This window comes from Mycetomoellerius zeteki, unplaced genomic scaffold, assembly GCF_001594055.1.
Source record: "Mycetomoellerius zeteki isolate Tzet28-1 unplaced genomic scaffold, Tzet1.0 scaffold114, whole genome shotgun sequence".
Classification (NCBI taxonomy): domain Eukaryota; kingdom Metazoa; phylum Arthropoda; class Insecta; order Hymenoptera; family Formicidae; genus Mycetomoellerius; species Mycetomoellerius zeteki.
Window position 1 is genome coordinate 1,070,968 of NW_017256062.1, and position 17,455 is coordinate 1,088,422.

The 17,455-nt window shown below is 32.3% G+C and overlaps 1 protein-coding gene across 6 annotated transcripts in view; it reads right to left on the bottom strand.

Annotated features, from left to right (window-relative positions):
- The window catches only part of Galphaq (G protein alpha q subunit), a 42,209-nt gene that overhangs the window by 17,758 nt on the left and 6,996 nt on the right, over positions 1-17,455 (bottom strand). The gene's annotated exons all lie outside the window — the stretch shown is intronic.

Here is a 17,455-nt window from a genome sequence, read left to right on the forward strand (position 1 = left end):
TAATTAAATAAATATTAATTTAGTAATTTTTTTATCAGTGTACATTTTATTACTTCAGTATAACAATAATGATAAAAAATTAATCGCATGAACGTAGGAAAATTAAATAAGGCTAGGTCCACAACCTTGCTTTAAGAAACCTTAAGTCATAAATCGAAAGAGACTAAGTGACAATAATTTCTGTCTTTAAACTGTTTTTGCGCAGTCCTTATAGGCTTTAACCGTTAGACTTAAGCGAATTGAGCAAAATCCAATTCTTACGGCCTAAAAGCATAAGTTCTGTGATCGATATATCGTCATTTACAACTTAAAGCTTACGGCTTACGGTCTCTTAAAGCAAGGTTGTGGACCTAGCCTAATGCATATATTTTTATGTAGATATTCACTCTTACTATTTTACTAAATTATTATAAAGAATCTTTTTCATACATGAAATATTTAAATTTCTCAAAACATAAATTTTTACGAACATTGTCCTCTTTTGCACATATTTTTCTGTTGCACTGACAAATTCTAATTCTAAACTGATAAAATCTTAATACAAAGGTAATTTCAAGCTGCAATATAAAATTCAATATTTAGAAGCGATCCGAATGTTGATAATACTTATTCAAATTAACTTGAACATTCTCAATTGAAAATCCTGTATTCGAATTTCTTCGATTAATTCAAGTAAGGCGGCTATTAAATTATTTTAATTCTAGTTAAGTTGTTCTTCCGGCGGATGCCTCGACACCCCCTCGCATAAAAGAACGAAGCATCGCTCCGCCCTGGGAGGACGCATGACGACGATCGACACCCTTCTTCTTCGACGTATACCGTTGGCGGGCGAAGGGAAAAGCCCGAATCGACGGACGTGTACGCGCCAAGGGAAGCTTTCCGGGGCGGTGGAAGCTCTGCCGTCGCCGGGGGTGGGTCGATAGATGCCGACGTGGAGAGATAGGGCGAGAGGGAGAGAGAAGAAGATAGATAGTGCATGCTTGCTAGAATGAGAGTGCAGGCAGAGCAGAGCTCTTTCGTCTCCCAGGCTGCAGCACCACCGCGCCCCGATATTTGCGCGCCACCCTTTGCCGGCACCTTTAGGCGACACTCATACCGAATCGTACGTTATGTTCGTACCTGAAGACAGGAAACGTCTGAATGGGTTGTGAAAATAATTCTGCACACGCGAGATCACTAAAAATTTCATGAGAGTCGTACGAGAAACGTGAAGAGAATCTGGTTGCATTCCAACACACATTCCTTATGTATATTTTTTTTATCTTTCAAATAACTTGTTTCTATTATATATATACGATTTCTTAGTATATTTTATTACTTCAATGTATAAAAATAATTATGAAAATAATTAATCATATGAACATAGGAAAATTAAGCTCATATAATGTATACATTTTTATGTGTAAGATATTCATATATAACATGTTATTTAAAAAAGATTAATACAATAAGAGTATAAATATATTTTATCAAATTATTATAAAGATTCCTTTTCATGTATAACAATATTTTGATTTTTCAAAACAGAAATTTGACTTAGGTCTGCAGGAAGTCATAAATTTCAAGATTATCTCTACACTATTTTTTGTTTACGTGATATTTATACAAACCTCTGTCTCATATAAAAAATATAAAAAAAATAAAAAAATGATTAAAATTTAAAATTGTTAATATAAAAAATATTAATATATGACTTGTTCTTTTCAATTAATCTTTTTGCAGAGTTTATCTTTTCTCTTTTTCTCTATATTGGAGAAAAAAAGGAAAAAAGATAGACGGTGCAAGAAGTTCGGCTAAAAAAAAACACATTATTATTAAAGTTTGTTAAAGAATTTATATATTATGACTATTATGTCTATTGCTTATTATTAGTCGTTGTAAGTATTTACATGTGCAGAATTATACATTATTATTTCCACTATTTCTAATTTGTAACCTAACTAAATATGAACTTTCTATAGGTCTATAGGTTATAGTTTACATAGATGACATTTTATACATAGTTTACGTCTATATACGTTTATATTGTTTACGCGTAATGTAGTATTATTTATATTTTACGCGTAAACGCATAATCCTGATCTGCACATTCGTAATTATCGACACGTATACTAAAAAGTAGAGAATATAAATAAAAAATTACAGAAAAATTATTTTTAAATAAATTAAATATATATCGAGGAAAATGCAAATATCAATGTCTTTAATTTAGCTGCTATGCGATAGTCATGACAATGTGTGGTAATATATAGGACTTATGAAATCTTCCTCCGGAAATAACCCGAAATGCAACGAGAATAGTTCTCCGAAAATCGCATTTCGTACGAATTTCCTTAACCAACAAGAGATATCCTCCTTCGTGTTTTCCTCATATAACGTGGCGAGGCTTCCACGATTACGAGTCAATCTATAATCTAATCTTAAAACAATATAGAAGTTTCCTTTTGTATTATCATATCGTATGATTCATTTTTACTCAGCCCGAAAAATTATTTGTTATTTCATTTACCACACAATTAACTTATACGAAACATCATTTCGAAATAATTTCTTTACATTACGTAAAACAAAGCGTGTTGTTCTTCCACAAAATTTATTACATGACAATAAAAAAAATGATAAATATGCATCAATAAATTAACCAAAACAAATTCAATAACGTGAAATATTGTTTCCCATGTACTTCAACCAATAAATGCCAGGCACACATACCATATAAGTGGCAAGTAATTTTGACGTCGTATTGGTCAGGCGTTGATATTTTAAATGTATCGATCGAACTTGCAAATACATTCGCGATCCCCAATATCGGTGAGTGCCCGATTGAATTAGCCCGTTTGCAAATGTGAAATATGCAAATCGTTGTAAGTATTTACGCAATTCATGTAAAACGTTACACGTGCTACAATAGCCCGGACTTCATTAACTTCGCTTAACAATGACGTTCTGTGCTGCATTAACAAATACCCGATATTGTAAATGTACTACAATCAATTAAAGGATTATACCTAACAATTTTATAAAACGTTATGTATAGACAAAAAAAAATCGAAAAAATTTAAACGCGTTTATCGAAGATTATAAACTTCTCGATCCGTTTGACGCAAGCAAACGTCATCGATACGATACAAAATGTACTTTGATAATAGAATGACAATGTTATAGAGCTCAACTGCTGCGGTTTAACAGCTCACAATTACAACGCTAATAAATTTTTCGGGAACTCTGAGAAGATTTAGTACAGTTAGATAGTTTTAATAACAATAGAATTAGATTTAATATTTTGATTCGCGAATAATCTTCTTCAATTCTTTCGAAATATCATTCGAAAAAATGGATTGTGTGAAAGTGCGAGAAATAAAAATCTAGGAAATAATTATCTTTCTGGATGACATTTCGTCTATAAATTTTTAGATTCTAATATACATCGATTTTGCTAAAAAAAAAAAGATTAAATTTTCCAACATACAATGCTACTTGTTCACTTTACATTTTTTTCTCGGATATTCTGTAGACAATCCATTATCGACAAACCATTTACGATAGAATCTAAAATGGAATAGCAATCGATAATTACTTTCCTATAGACGATATTCTTTCGAAATATTTCCAAATATTTTAAAATATTCAGATTCTATTGTAAAATATTCGTCAATTTTGCTGAGAAAAACTTGATTTTAAATTTCATAAATTTGTTCGCTTTAAACTTTTTCGTTGAGTCTTCTCTGTATCGACATATGCTATCAATTACATTTATTATCTATGATAGAATTTAAAATAGTGTGTGATCAGTGAATGCATTTGAAAAAGAAGTCCTGTGGTTTTTTTCCGAAACTAACAATAAGTAATAACTTCCGTTAATATTTCGGTATTTGATAATTTGATGAAACTCAATCGCGAAAATTTGTTAACGACCGTATTATCGCGACACGTGCGGATGCAGTTTGTCTATACGCGGTTTTCCGCGGAATGACAATACACGCGTGTGTGATTATCGTAATTGAATTTCTCGCTTCTTGCTCATATGTTATTCGAACGTTGTGCTGTGTCTATAGCGCGTGTATGCATGGAATGTAGTGAATAGATATAAAAATAATGATGAACAAGATGCCTCAGCGCTGCTACTCAACTACTGACTTTAAGAGTATTTAAAATTTCGAATGTAATATACACAATTGAATAATATATTCAGAGTTGCCAGAAAATGAATTTTAAAATTCTCTGACTTTTCCAGGTTTTTCAGATGAAAATGGAAAATTTTCCAATATAAAATATGTAAATTTTAACATATTTAGAGTCGGGATTGTAGGAAAGCTAGCCTATATTATTAAAAACAATGCAAAAAAGGTTAGTAACATAATAAAATTTTGTGCAAATTTAAGCCAACAAAAAATAAATTAGTATTGGAAAAAAAGAATGCAGTTAAAAGAGACGATCAAATAAAAATACTGAATAAAATATAAATTTTAATTATTTTATTAAAATCGTTTAAAGTGCGCGAGTTTGAACGTATTTGACTAAAAAAACGTTCAGATATAATATATATTAAAAAATTATAACAATTATTTGGAATAGGAGCAGTTTAAGGAAATTGTGAGCAAATTTCAAAATTCCATACTTTTTTACATTTTCCCCTGACTTTTCCCGGTTTTCCAGGTCTATGGCAACTCTGATATTATATCAGAGTTAATAGATATCATATATAAGAAAAAAAATGTAAATTAAGTGTGACGCATATAATTAAGATATAATCAAGATATAGCAAAGCTTTATAGCTGAAGAGTTAAGCTTCGACTTGAGAACAAATCATGTAATTTAATGAAGCACGCGAGGTATCCTCTAAACGGAGCTCCGTAAGTTTATTCCGTTTGCGAGGATCGTGCGTAAATATTCAAAAGCCCTTAATTTAGCGCGAACAGAAGCAGCGAGAAATATATGAGGAGTAAACTTTCAAAATGCGTTTTGTCCAAAATTTGTAATTTTCAGAAAACGACAAAGAAAGAAACTCCACACACAAGAAGATTACGCATTTTACAGAAAATAACAATATGTCAAATAACTAATTGACATAAATAATTGTGAAAATAACAAAATAACAATCAGTAGGATGTGAAATATTAAACAAAATTGCTAAATAATTGCTAAAAAAGTTAAACAAATGCATTTTATTTGTCTCTAGTTAAAAAACATAATGCATTTCGAAATGTTTGTTTTTTCAGCATATAAATTAACGATAAAAAAATGCTTTCTGAACATCTCAGAGTAGCTTATAATATGAAGTCTTTCAACACTGAACACTATGCCATCTCTAAAAAAACTAAAAAAATAAAATTTTAGACAAGCATTTTGAAATTCTGCTCTTCATATATTATTCAAGCGAAATATTTTCGTTATGTGCGTATACACACATGCACATACACGCATACGCATAGCAAATAACATCGCAATTACATCACAATAAGACAAAATACATCAATTATACGCCAATAATTATACACACTTTATATAAAATGTAAATTATACACTAACAATAGCGCACGATAATTGATATCAGTATAGTGGAAGTTAATTGAGAAAATAATAAAAATAAACTTACATATAACAACACACGACTAATATAGCGTTCAATGGGCATCTTGTAAAGCTTTAATTAATACTTTTTAAAAATGTTATATTCTTTTAAGTTTCATTTCAAACGCGTAGTTTAAAACCTTTCATTTTGCGCGCGCGCGCGATGATTTTACAAGAAAATTGATTCTCTGGTGGTCAAAGAATCGATACGAAAAAGTTAAAGAATTGTAATTCGGAACACTCTGCGTATACCTAAGTTGTCATTGAATTCGCAAAATTGAATCCGACGTGCATTCGGGCTTCTCGTCCAAAAATGATTACGAAAGCACGTAATTCAGTTACGGATGTCCCATTATTGTGCGACACCCTGTTTGTGAATATGTCTGTTTCTCGCACGACTACTGCTATTAATTATTCGTAGTTATTATCTGATCGCGCGATAAGTGACACTCGTTCAACGGCATTTCCTGTAGTTAGAAATGCGCGTTGACACATTTTTTACTTTAATTAAACGCCGCTATCGAATTACAGTCTTTTGATGTCGCACCCTCTTCGAATAATAATTAACCAACTAAGTTCTTATAAACATATATATACGCTGAATCTTTTAATTTCTCAACGCTCAAAGACAATCTACAATAATTACAATTTAATCCTTTTGTGTCTTTATTACAGTTTCCATTCAGCTACTTTCTGTTGACTAGTGTCTGTCCCTCTCCTCTTTGAATTTAATATAAAAGAAAATAAATGTGGTAAACTAATTAAGCTATAAGGCTAATTAAGGTTGTAAAAACAGGAAGATAAAAATTATATGGTAAAAGAAACAAATAAAATTGTCTTTCACGTGTAAATATTTATAATAGAGGTAAATTTACAAACTCTACTTTTACTTCCCGAACAATCCTTGCTTTTGGATAAAAGATAAAACACTGGATGTCAGACACTTCAAAAAATTAATTCTAATTTGAATTATTCGCGATTCGTTTCCGTATATGTTGTTTTACACGCGCGACAATCCAGTGAGGCGAATGCACTGGTATTGAGAGATCAATTCGGTATATCTTCCCATAGAAATAATTGTTTATAAATCGCCAGTGCATTCGTGCCCTCCCCCTCCCCCTTTCTTTTTCTCTCAGGAGTACATCATATCGTCTGTCGTCGGTGCACGCACACAATGCACATGAAAAGTTGCGCGGCTGTAAAAGTCTTGTCGGCGAGGCCTTTGGCGCACAATCGTGACATTATTTCCCGTACTGAATGCCAACGCCGTTAGGTACATTGTTCAGGCGCGACTGAATGAGCACCGATTAAAAATAAATGGCTATATAACACCGCTGACGTAGGGAAGCAATTTTAGTTATTAAAGAGGGACGCTCCGGAGAAATAAAATGTTGCGTTCGAAGTAAAGGTGAGGTATCGATAAAATGACCAGTTTTTCTGCAACTCGAGCCCGATATACCCTTTCCTTCCCTTGCGTAAGAAGGGTAAATTACAATTAATCCCAGAATGTCATGTTGGAGTATAATGCGTCACGAGCCTCTAGAAAATGCAGTGAAAATTTTGTGACATTCTTCGCTAATTATTTTTAAACAATGATTTTTGATTCTTTGATATCTTTTTTTTTTTATATCAAAAATATCGAAACTTCCAAGAAATCCCTTCGACCTATTCTTCAATGACAAGAGATATCTGAAGAGAATTGATTTGCGATTGAAACTACGGTACCTGTTACACTCTAGTGTGGTGCTCGAGGTTGACTTCTGAAGCGTGACGTTTGAGCATTATCTCACTTCAATTAACATTATTGTTTATATTAACCAATATTAGATATTTAATAAAGGAAAAGAAATATACTTGATTTTCTATTTCTATGAAAACTCCTATAATAGATCTTATTTTTTATGACATATCCTCAAAACAATTGGAGTGAAATGTTGAATTCCAGCTGAACGACTCGTAAAGTTTCACAAATGCACATTGATTCTGATTGTGAGTTACATCGTGCACAGATGAAAACAATAATTCAAATCACATTTCCGCTGTTACGCTAAAATTAAGTAATTTCATTGGAACTGGAATATTATCGATGCCGTTTAATACTTTCTGTAGTTGCGTGGTTTTGTAATTACGCACAATTTCCGTATACTATTTCTATAATACATGATCTATAATATAAAATTAATAGAATAAAAATTAATATACTGAAAAATGATAACCTCATATTTTCGTTAGATATAAAAAATGACTCTGATATTATAATAAAAGAAATGATACTGCGTGTACTGTTTTCTTGTTAATTTTGGAACGACCTATATATATTTTTTGTGACATTCTTAAAACAATTGGAGCAAAATCCTTTTTATAAAATGTTTAATAAGTTTTTAGCTGAACGACTCGCACAAAGTTTCACAAATAGGCATTAAGTAATACTGCAGGATTGAATCACGCAGATGAAAATGGTAATTGAAATCACATTTCCGCTGCTAAAATTAATTTCAATAGTGGGACCGGAATTATATGATCGACTGTTTAATACTTTCTGTAGTCGCTTGCTATTTGTAACACGCACAATTTTCTTTAAAAAAAATCATAGATTTATTATTATATACCCTTCCGTATTTAAGAGGTTACGCAAAGTGTTCAAAGGAAAGGTCAATACTTCCGGAGATGACAATATAGCGGTCACTTTAAGCAAAGGGAAAGAAAAGTATTTTGTTAATTCATCGTATAACGTTTAATGTAAATAAAATTGTGAATAGATAAATTGAATTATTGCCATGCCAATTGTTTCCATAAATTTGTAATAATGACGGCGATAAACATTCGTGGTATAAACAGGAAAACTGCACACAAAAAACATAATAAATCACAGTCCAACGATTTTTTTCATGTTAAAAATTGTTGCTAGTTGTTTACGTCTGTTGTATTTCATATTATAGCGCGCATTGCACATTTATGGAATTTTTATCCATAAATAAGATTTATTTTCGTTATGCAGAAAATATTTCTATATAAAAAGCAATTTTATTTTCTTTCTCTCTTTCATATTAAATTGTATTTTTTGTTTATATTCCGCTTATGAGAAATAACGTAAAATATTACCAATTGTCAGCAAATTTTTCTAAAGTTATATAGGGTGTTTCAAAACTGAAAAATGGGAGCCTATTTTCATTAATCACCCCAAAAATGTGAAGGTGCTAATATTGTTCTCTTCGAGCGACAAGATATTATTTAAATACGTTTTTTATAAATAAAATAAATATAAATAAAAAAATATATTATTCTTTATTTATCCAATAAGAAGAAGATTTACTTTAACAAAATTAAAATTATATTGAAAATGTCAAAATTAATATACTGAAAAGTAATAGTCTCATATTTTCGCTAGATGTAAAAAATGACTCTGATATTAATAAAAAAAATGATACTGTATACTGTTTTCTTGTCAATTTTGAGCTGACCTGTATAACTTTTTTCTCTTCACATATATTTTCCAATATTTTTGGATATAACGTGTACGGTTGAAGCATCGACGAGTCGTGGAATTACACTCTGCGTAGAGTCACGCACGTATATTTCGACGCATTTCGATGTTTACGCGATCCCGTCTGTATAAAAGCGATTAATACGCGATTAACGACCGCGTGTTTTCAGTGATCGCGTGATTGTGCAATCAGCGACGGTGTTTCACCGATTCAATGAGCTCTATTTTTAAACCCGCTCACGGCCCGAGGAACTCACGGGGCTTTTTATCGGCTTATCTGTGTTTATCGCCCACCGCGAATAGGAAAGGAAACTCGCGTATATTTGTTGATCGTTAGCGTAGCGATTGTTCACCACGTACACGTGGAATAATTTGGAGGCTTTTATTCGGAGTGTAACATTATATGTGGCGATTATTTATAGAACCACCCCCCCCCCCCAATGCCGGAACTGTCTTGAAACGAGTAGAAAAAGAGAAACGGAAGAAAGAGAGAGAGAGAGAGAGAGAGAGAAAAGAAAGTGACAGAGAACTTCCTATGAAACGCACGTGTCCAAAAAGGCATAGATACGGCTAATGTGCGTTGGCTAATATCGAAGGTAAAATATCGATACTTCGATAGTTCAAAGTGTCATAAGTATTCTTACATGAGTCGTGGGGTGCAATAGCGATGTGTAAACCGTGAATAAAAATGGATAAAAATATAACTTTTATATATACCAGTACTAGTACATATAATATATGACTGCGGCCTAACGTGAACTCTTAGATTCTTCATTTTATGATTAAAAGGTGACGCGATAAAGTCACTGTATATTTTATATTAAATAAAATTGGACAAAGAAGAGCCTATAATACCAAAATATCAAGCGATTTCATTTCTGAGCGATATAAGCGATTAAAAATAACCAATTTTTCATAAACTAAGCTATAGACGAAGCAAATAAATAATAATCTTAGTTTTTTCTTTAAAGTAAATTTTTCAATAAACACTGATAAAATAAATCTTTAACTTGTATGTTAACTCAGATAAAAAAATATTTTAAAATGTTAAAAATATTTAAAAAATTCCAAAACTATAATAAGTGATCTTGTCTGTGTGTGTGATATATTTGCTAAGAAGAAATCGATTCGAAATTCGTTAAAATTTCTGCAATAATTTACTCAACAAAGGAATAATACTCTGTATAAGAATGATCCAATGTAAACATACATCCTGCGAATGCAAAAATAGATATAATACATAGTGCACAATTGCATATGGCACATATATGACACGATTTCATTGTGAATTTCTGATTTCAACGCGATTATTGTAATTAGCAGAATTATAAATTCGACCAAACTGAATATCGATGTCTTACGACTGTCGCGGCAGTGAGTTAGCGCCGCTAGTTTGAAATTTAGTGTGAAATAGACGGAATATTCGAAACTAGGATTAACGTAATATTCCGCTCGATCGAACGACATGCGCTACGGAAGCATTCATATATAGACGCAAATATGCATATATATACACAGTATGTACGACACTATACTTGCAGAATCCGTACGGAGAGTATGCAGATGCTCCCGATATATCGAACGCGCGTAAATTTGCTGTAACTTGCCAATGAAGATAATTAAAGATTATTAGAATACATCGTGGAACAACGTTCTCCTTCCTCTACCACGCAGCCGACTAAATTGATTGCATCCCGTTAAACGACAATACGCGATAAGATTCATTACTTGTCGTTACTCACCTGATTACGATAATATAACACGTATATAAAAGCAATCGCATACACACACACACACATTTGTTAGCGCCAGGAAAGAAGGCGAAGCAAACTGAGTAAACACAATGAAAATAAAGACCGATGCACACGCAAAAGAAAGCAGCTACATTACCGTCTGCCATTATTTTTTTACCACGTGTATATTTTTTTACCACTCTCTCTATTTTTTTTATTTACCTATACACTGTAAAAACAAGTGTGTTACAAGTGTGATACTTTAACACATTTTATTGTAGTCACTTTTTACACATCTGTAGGTGTGTAGATTTGCAAAAAACGTGTATCACTGAAAAAAATGTATGTAATTTCCATGTAAAATTACACGCATTTTTTTCAATGTAGGGTGTAATTTTACATGGAAATTACATGCATTTTTTTCAATGTACACGTTTCTTGCAAATCTACACACCTACAGATGTGTAAAAAGTGACTACAATAAAATGTGTTAAAGTAACACACTTGTTTTTACAGTGTTGAAGTTTCTTTGTACATTGTATAGGTGATTTTGTGTATTTCTGCGAAACTTTTTTTTTACTTATTTCGAGTGATATTCGTTTTTGTTACAAACTTGTGTCAGCAGTTTCGCTGGTTATTTGTGTATGTTATAACCTTATATTTCTTTCGCCTATCAATGTCTTACTTTGTTATGTGGTACGTTGCAATAAAGGTAAAGATACAAATATTCTATCTTATTTTATAATTCATAGTTTTCGTCTGCCGTATTTTTTATGAATAATTCTTAGTGACAGCTTACATAATATCTAGAAATCAATACCTTAAACGGTCTAGCTGGATCTTAAGTGCTTATATAATTCTTTATATGATTCTGTGTGAATTTATATACTGTGTATGTAGTCTTTTAAAACGTTCGCCCCCCGAGAGAAATGATTTTTCGATCTTGAAAACGCAAACTCTATAACTAAACTACCGCTTACATAATATCGTTAAAATTATTAATAAACGAGTTTTTTTATCTGGTTTCTATCTATCGCGAAAAGGAATTCCAGAGAAGAAACGTTTGCCGGTTTCCTGATCCTTCTTGGTATTTCCCTGATCACTTTTTAACTTCTTGCCGACTTTTCCCGGTTTTCACGGTTTTCCAGACTTGCAGCAATCCTGCATGATGTGTCAAACGCACAGCGAAAATAGCGTCGCGCGGAAAATACCTCGGCAAGGACCTTCGCGGGCTAATGCACACGGATTAAAAAATAACAAATCGATTTTATGATAGGCTTATTTATAAGGGCTTAATTTTAGTTATTGCTCACGCCGCAAATTGCCTAAAAATGATGATCTCCATTTCGCATTTATAATATCGTTACTAATATGATTCTTTGTATAATATTCCCTACAATTTTATAAACAACTTTAATGCTTTTAACCCAATTGTTATTAATTAATAATTACATCAATATTTGTTTATAATAACGAATGAAATATCACATAGGTTCGAAAATTTTAAATAAAAAGAATGCGATTGCCAATATCGAAAAGTTGTCGTTCAATTGTAAAGAAAATCGAGTTACGATTTTATTGTAACAATGTAACGATTGGAATAGAATCCAATAGCAAAATTAAACTGCTATTTGTAGAAAAATTTGAAATATAAAAGTAAAATAGTAGAGAGCATATTTACCCCTAAGTATACAAATTATTAAAAAATAAGAGATATTATAATATGTATTATAATATGATGCATCTTTGTGAGATATAATGAATGTCGGTGTAGTAAGGACGTAATTTTTTAAGAACACGGAGTTGATTTTTTCTTAGAAAAGATTTAAATGGATTGGTAGACTTAATTATGGAGTTATTTACCTCACTGAAGGCCTTCGCGGCTTAACGCACACGGATTAAAAATAACGAATCGATTTCATGATCGACTTATTTATAAGAGCCTAATTTTAGTTTCTATACAACAACGCGCGACAGAACTTTCCTAAAGTACAAATTATTGCAATCCAATATGTTTTTCACAAGATAACGATAAAATTTATCAACATAATAAAATATTTCATATACGTTCATATATGTTATTCCTTTCTCAAATTTAAGAAAAAATACATTTTATTTTTGCAAGCATTTTTTTTACCCGGTACATCACAACTTTTAGGCCTCTAGTCTGTAATTTTTATAATGACAGTAACGACGTCGTTACATTGTCATTGCGCAGGTTTTGTACATAGTACATGGAAAGAACGATTCTGCTGGAGTATCTAAAAATTTAGCTAGATATAGATTTAAAAATAACTTTGTTGGACTATCAAAATAATTACTAGAGTCCGATCGAAACTTCTGCCGAAACTGAAAACGAGCATTCACTACGTGTCAGTTTTGACTGAAACCATATAACTCTTCTTCATAAATATTATAATTTTAATATGTGTAATTATTGTTTCAATAATTAAATTATGATGTTTATGAAGAAGAAATACTTATATTCTTTGGCTAAAATTGACACAACCGAAATTTTGATTTTCGATTTCAGCCGAAATTTAATTATTGTTTCAATAAATTATATTTATGAAGAAAAAGTAAAAGGCCTTTATAGGATTCTTATTTTTTAAGTTTAGTTTCGGTTTCGGTTGAAACTGACATGTAGCTAAGTGTTTCGATTCAGTTTCGGCAAAAGTTTCGGTCGGACTCTAATAATTACGTAATTATCTAAAGTATGATGAGCAATGCTTCAAAAAGCTTTGACATCTTAGCAACCAGTTTGAGCGTCCTGTATCAGTATTTTAATAGTCCACCAACAAAATTACTTTCAGATCTGTATCTAGCTAGCTAAATTTTTAGATGTTTCAACAAAATCTTTCTTCTTGTATAAAAAATAACTGTGCAACGAAAATATAACAATACTCATTAATGTCATTAAGAATTACAGAATCTTATTATCTCAAATGGTCGAAAAAAATCCATTCTAATTGTAAAGAAACGGAGCGTGCTGCAGAGACGCGTGTCGCGTTTTTTCTCGCACTAATTTGATGTGTCAAGACACATACATCTTCTCATTGATACTTCGAGGAAAGAAATCCAGATAAATGTGCACTAATAGCGTTTTTCATTGACAGGATTAGTGCGCACTCAGTGCACATTAAAGCTGTTGTATACTATTCTACGAGTCTAAATGTAAAAAAAGTGAAATATCTCAATTGATAAAATTCCCAATGTGTATTTTATCAATAGCACAATAAAATGTATTGAATATTTCGCGGTTTAATTCGTTTCTATATTTTTATTAAACGTATATTTTTATGTCGATTTATGTACAACGGCTTTAAAGTGCACTGAATGCGCACTAGTAAATGAAAAACGCTATAAGAGAAATGTTTCGTATGAATGACCATAATTTTGTTGATATGTAAATAACTAAAACGTTGTTACTTTGAAAATTGTATTGTTCTAATCAAAATTTGGTTAGAAAAATGAATTTTAATTAAAACATAATTTATAAATTAAAAGAAAACAAAAATTTTGGTAATTCGCACATCGACAAAATTGTGGTTGTTCATACCGAGCATTTCTCTGTGTGCAATGGCTTGTTTACACCGTGTATTCCGCTAAGTAGTGGCCATTCAGCTCGCAATCATTCATATTGTTCGACAAAAGGTCAACACGGTAGTAGCAGATCCGGCGGGTTACGCCGCGCCGGTTCGCACGCGGCTACGGAAGCGACCGCAATCTTTAATGTCACTACTACTTCCGGGGCTGCTGTTTACGAGCGCGCTAATAATACTCGAACGACCGGCGACGGCCGACTTGATACTATACAGTGGAATTACCGGCGAATTTACTCCGGACGTATTTCCATATCGTCCAAAGATCTACCTGCCCTTGCAAATTTCGCAGCTTAAGCGACTGCCTTGTCACTTTTAGCAGTTTCAGCTTTCTATATGCCTGTTTTTATCAATGCAGATTATTAGCGAATTCGGTTGGATGCACGAATGCGCACTAATGTACATTAAAGCCGTTGTACACTGATTTAATCTGTGTAAAAATAAAATGCAAATATTTTTCGGATTATAAAATACAGATTTTACTTAATAGCATAATAAAATGTATTGAAGATTTCATGGTTTAATCCTTTTTTATATATTTAAATTAAACACATATTTTTATCAATCTGTGTACGATGACTTCAATATATGCATCAATGCTCACTGGTGCAGCCAATCAAAGTCGCTATAACTAATCTTAGTTTAACTTACTCTTTATCTTTTTCTAATTCTTAAAACTAGAAAAAGATATGAAAATGTATCTAGGTGTATCCTAGGTGCCTATCTGAAAGAGCAATTTTGCTGAAGAACCTAAAAATGTGGTTAGATACAGATCTGAAAATAATTTTGCAGGAATCTACATGATGAGCAATGCTGCAAAATGTTTTGATATTTTAACACCTAATTTTGTCGTCTTATCTAATTGTTTTGATGATCCAGCAAAATTATTTTTCAAATCTGTATCTAGCTAAATTTTTAGATTCTTCAGCAAAATTGCTGCTTCAGTGTAGTTGAACCAAAATTAAATTATATACATTGATAGAAACGGGTATAAGAGAGGCAGAAAAAATGGAACCAAAAATTCGACGGAAATATTTTAAAATTTTAATACAATGAACCGGGCTTGTTATATCAAATAAAAAAAAACAGATTGCAGCAAGAAATAATCTGCGTATACGAGATGCAAAAGGATAGTTATAGAAGATCGAGAACTTAATTGGCGACAACTGGAGCTCTCTTGAGAGGAAATGCTCTTATGAGAGAATCGTGCCTCACTTATCACGCCGCTCACGTCTTTGCGACCGGAAGAACAGAGTCCGAGAGAGTCTAATATATACTCGCGGTACTTCTTTCCGTGGTTTCGCCGTTACTTCGATAACGGAAAGACAAACATGGAAAGTGTACTGGGATTATTTGAGAAACGAAGATGGCGTAATAGATTGAAGTCATACTTATGACGGAACTCTCTCTCACGGATTGGCCAAATAAAGGCTATAACATTCTATATCGATTTGCTTCGATCAGAAAAAGCTGCCCTAATTACAGAATTCTCTTAAACCGGTTTATGACTGTTTATACATGCAGGATGATTCATAACTATCTTATGAAACGTTAGGAGAGTTCTCATATTTAATTCTGATATGAAAACCTGTTCGAGAAAATATCGCGAGAATATTTATCATTAGTAGTAAAAGATGTTTATGGCAGATATTCATTAAAAATTTAAGTCCATTTAAAATTAAATAAAAAACACAATCTTGATTATTAAATTGTGTTCTTATATGTTAATTCATGACGAAACTTTCATCTTTAATTTTACGTCAAATCAAAATTATCTTCATGCCTCGCCGGTTTTACATAAAAATTTTCATCCTAGACTAAACAGAAGATAAATATTTCATATATGTTATTTGCAAAAAGTTAGTACAACGCATAAATTTTTAATATACAGATAATATCTCACTTGTTTTCAATCAGCATCAATTTAAAAATACTTTCACTACCGTGAAAGTTTTGAGCTAGAAGATAAAAGTAAATTAAAACAAAGTTTTTAAGATAAAGACAGAAAATATCTGGCGAATTAGATTCTTAGGAAAAAATTAATATGGTAATCTTTACAAATTCTTGTAAAGTCACGAACTGACAGTCACTCGTAATCGTTCGGTGACAAGGAACTCGTCGCAGAATCACGTATCCTGCGATCGGGCTGAATCATGCGGATGCATTCCACAAGAAAGAGCGAATGCGCTCTCGATAACCAACGGAACGCGATACTGCGACTGGAATTGCGCGAATTGTTCCTCCAAACTCGCGAATCGTTATGCTGCCAATTGCAGTGCAAATATGTGTGTGTATAACGTGTATATACAGTGTAGCCGCGAGCTATCGTCAAAATTGAATCGCAGCTGCAGGTTCGCGATTTACAATTTCGCTGAGTCGACAGGTTGTCTCCGCAGTTCAACAACTCGGAACTTGGCGGGGCACGAGAAGGACTGAATCGGTGACTGGCCGGCGGCGTCGCATTAATTGAACCCTTTATTTCCGAAATTGAATTTGATAAGCGCGAGCGCGAATCTTAGGAATGCGCGAAATGTCCAGATTGCATTAATTCGTGATAATTTACAACGGCATATTATTTCTGGTGAAAGCCAGATGTGTGAGTCAGACATCAAAAGTCTCAAAATACCGGATCATCAATTTATTATGGAAATTAATAAAAATATATAAATATAAAATTGTACGTAGGCAGTTTCATAAATCAGTGACTTCTTTTTATTTTTTTAAACCAAAACAATTCCACTTATTTTTCAATATAATCTTTTTTGGTAAATATTCAGAAAAGGGGAGCTACCTTCGATGACCTTGACCTTGACATATGTTGTCTTATATAATAACTTTTTAACGGACAGCGATCGCCACCTATAACCTGGTAGAGGTCACTCAGGTCATCGGAGGTGGCTCCCCTTTTCTGAATATTTACTAAATATTTTCTGAGCCAAAATTTACCGCAAGTTTTTAGAGTATATGTTATCAAAATTGAGGGGATTGGTGGAATAAAGATACAATTCTACTTAGGCCCTTTTTTTGGAGATTAACGCAAATAAACAAGGAATTGATGTTGCTTA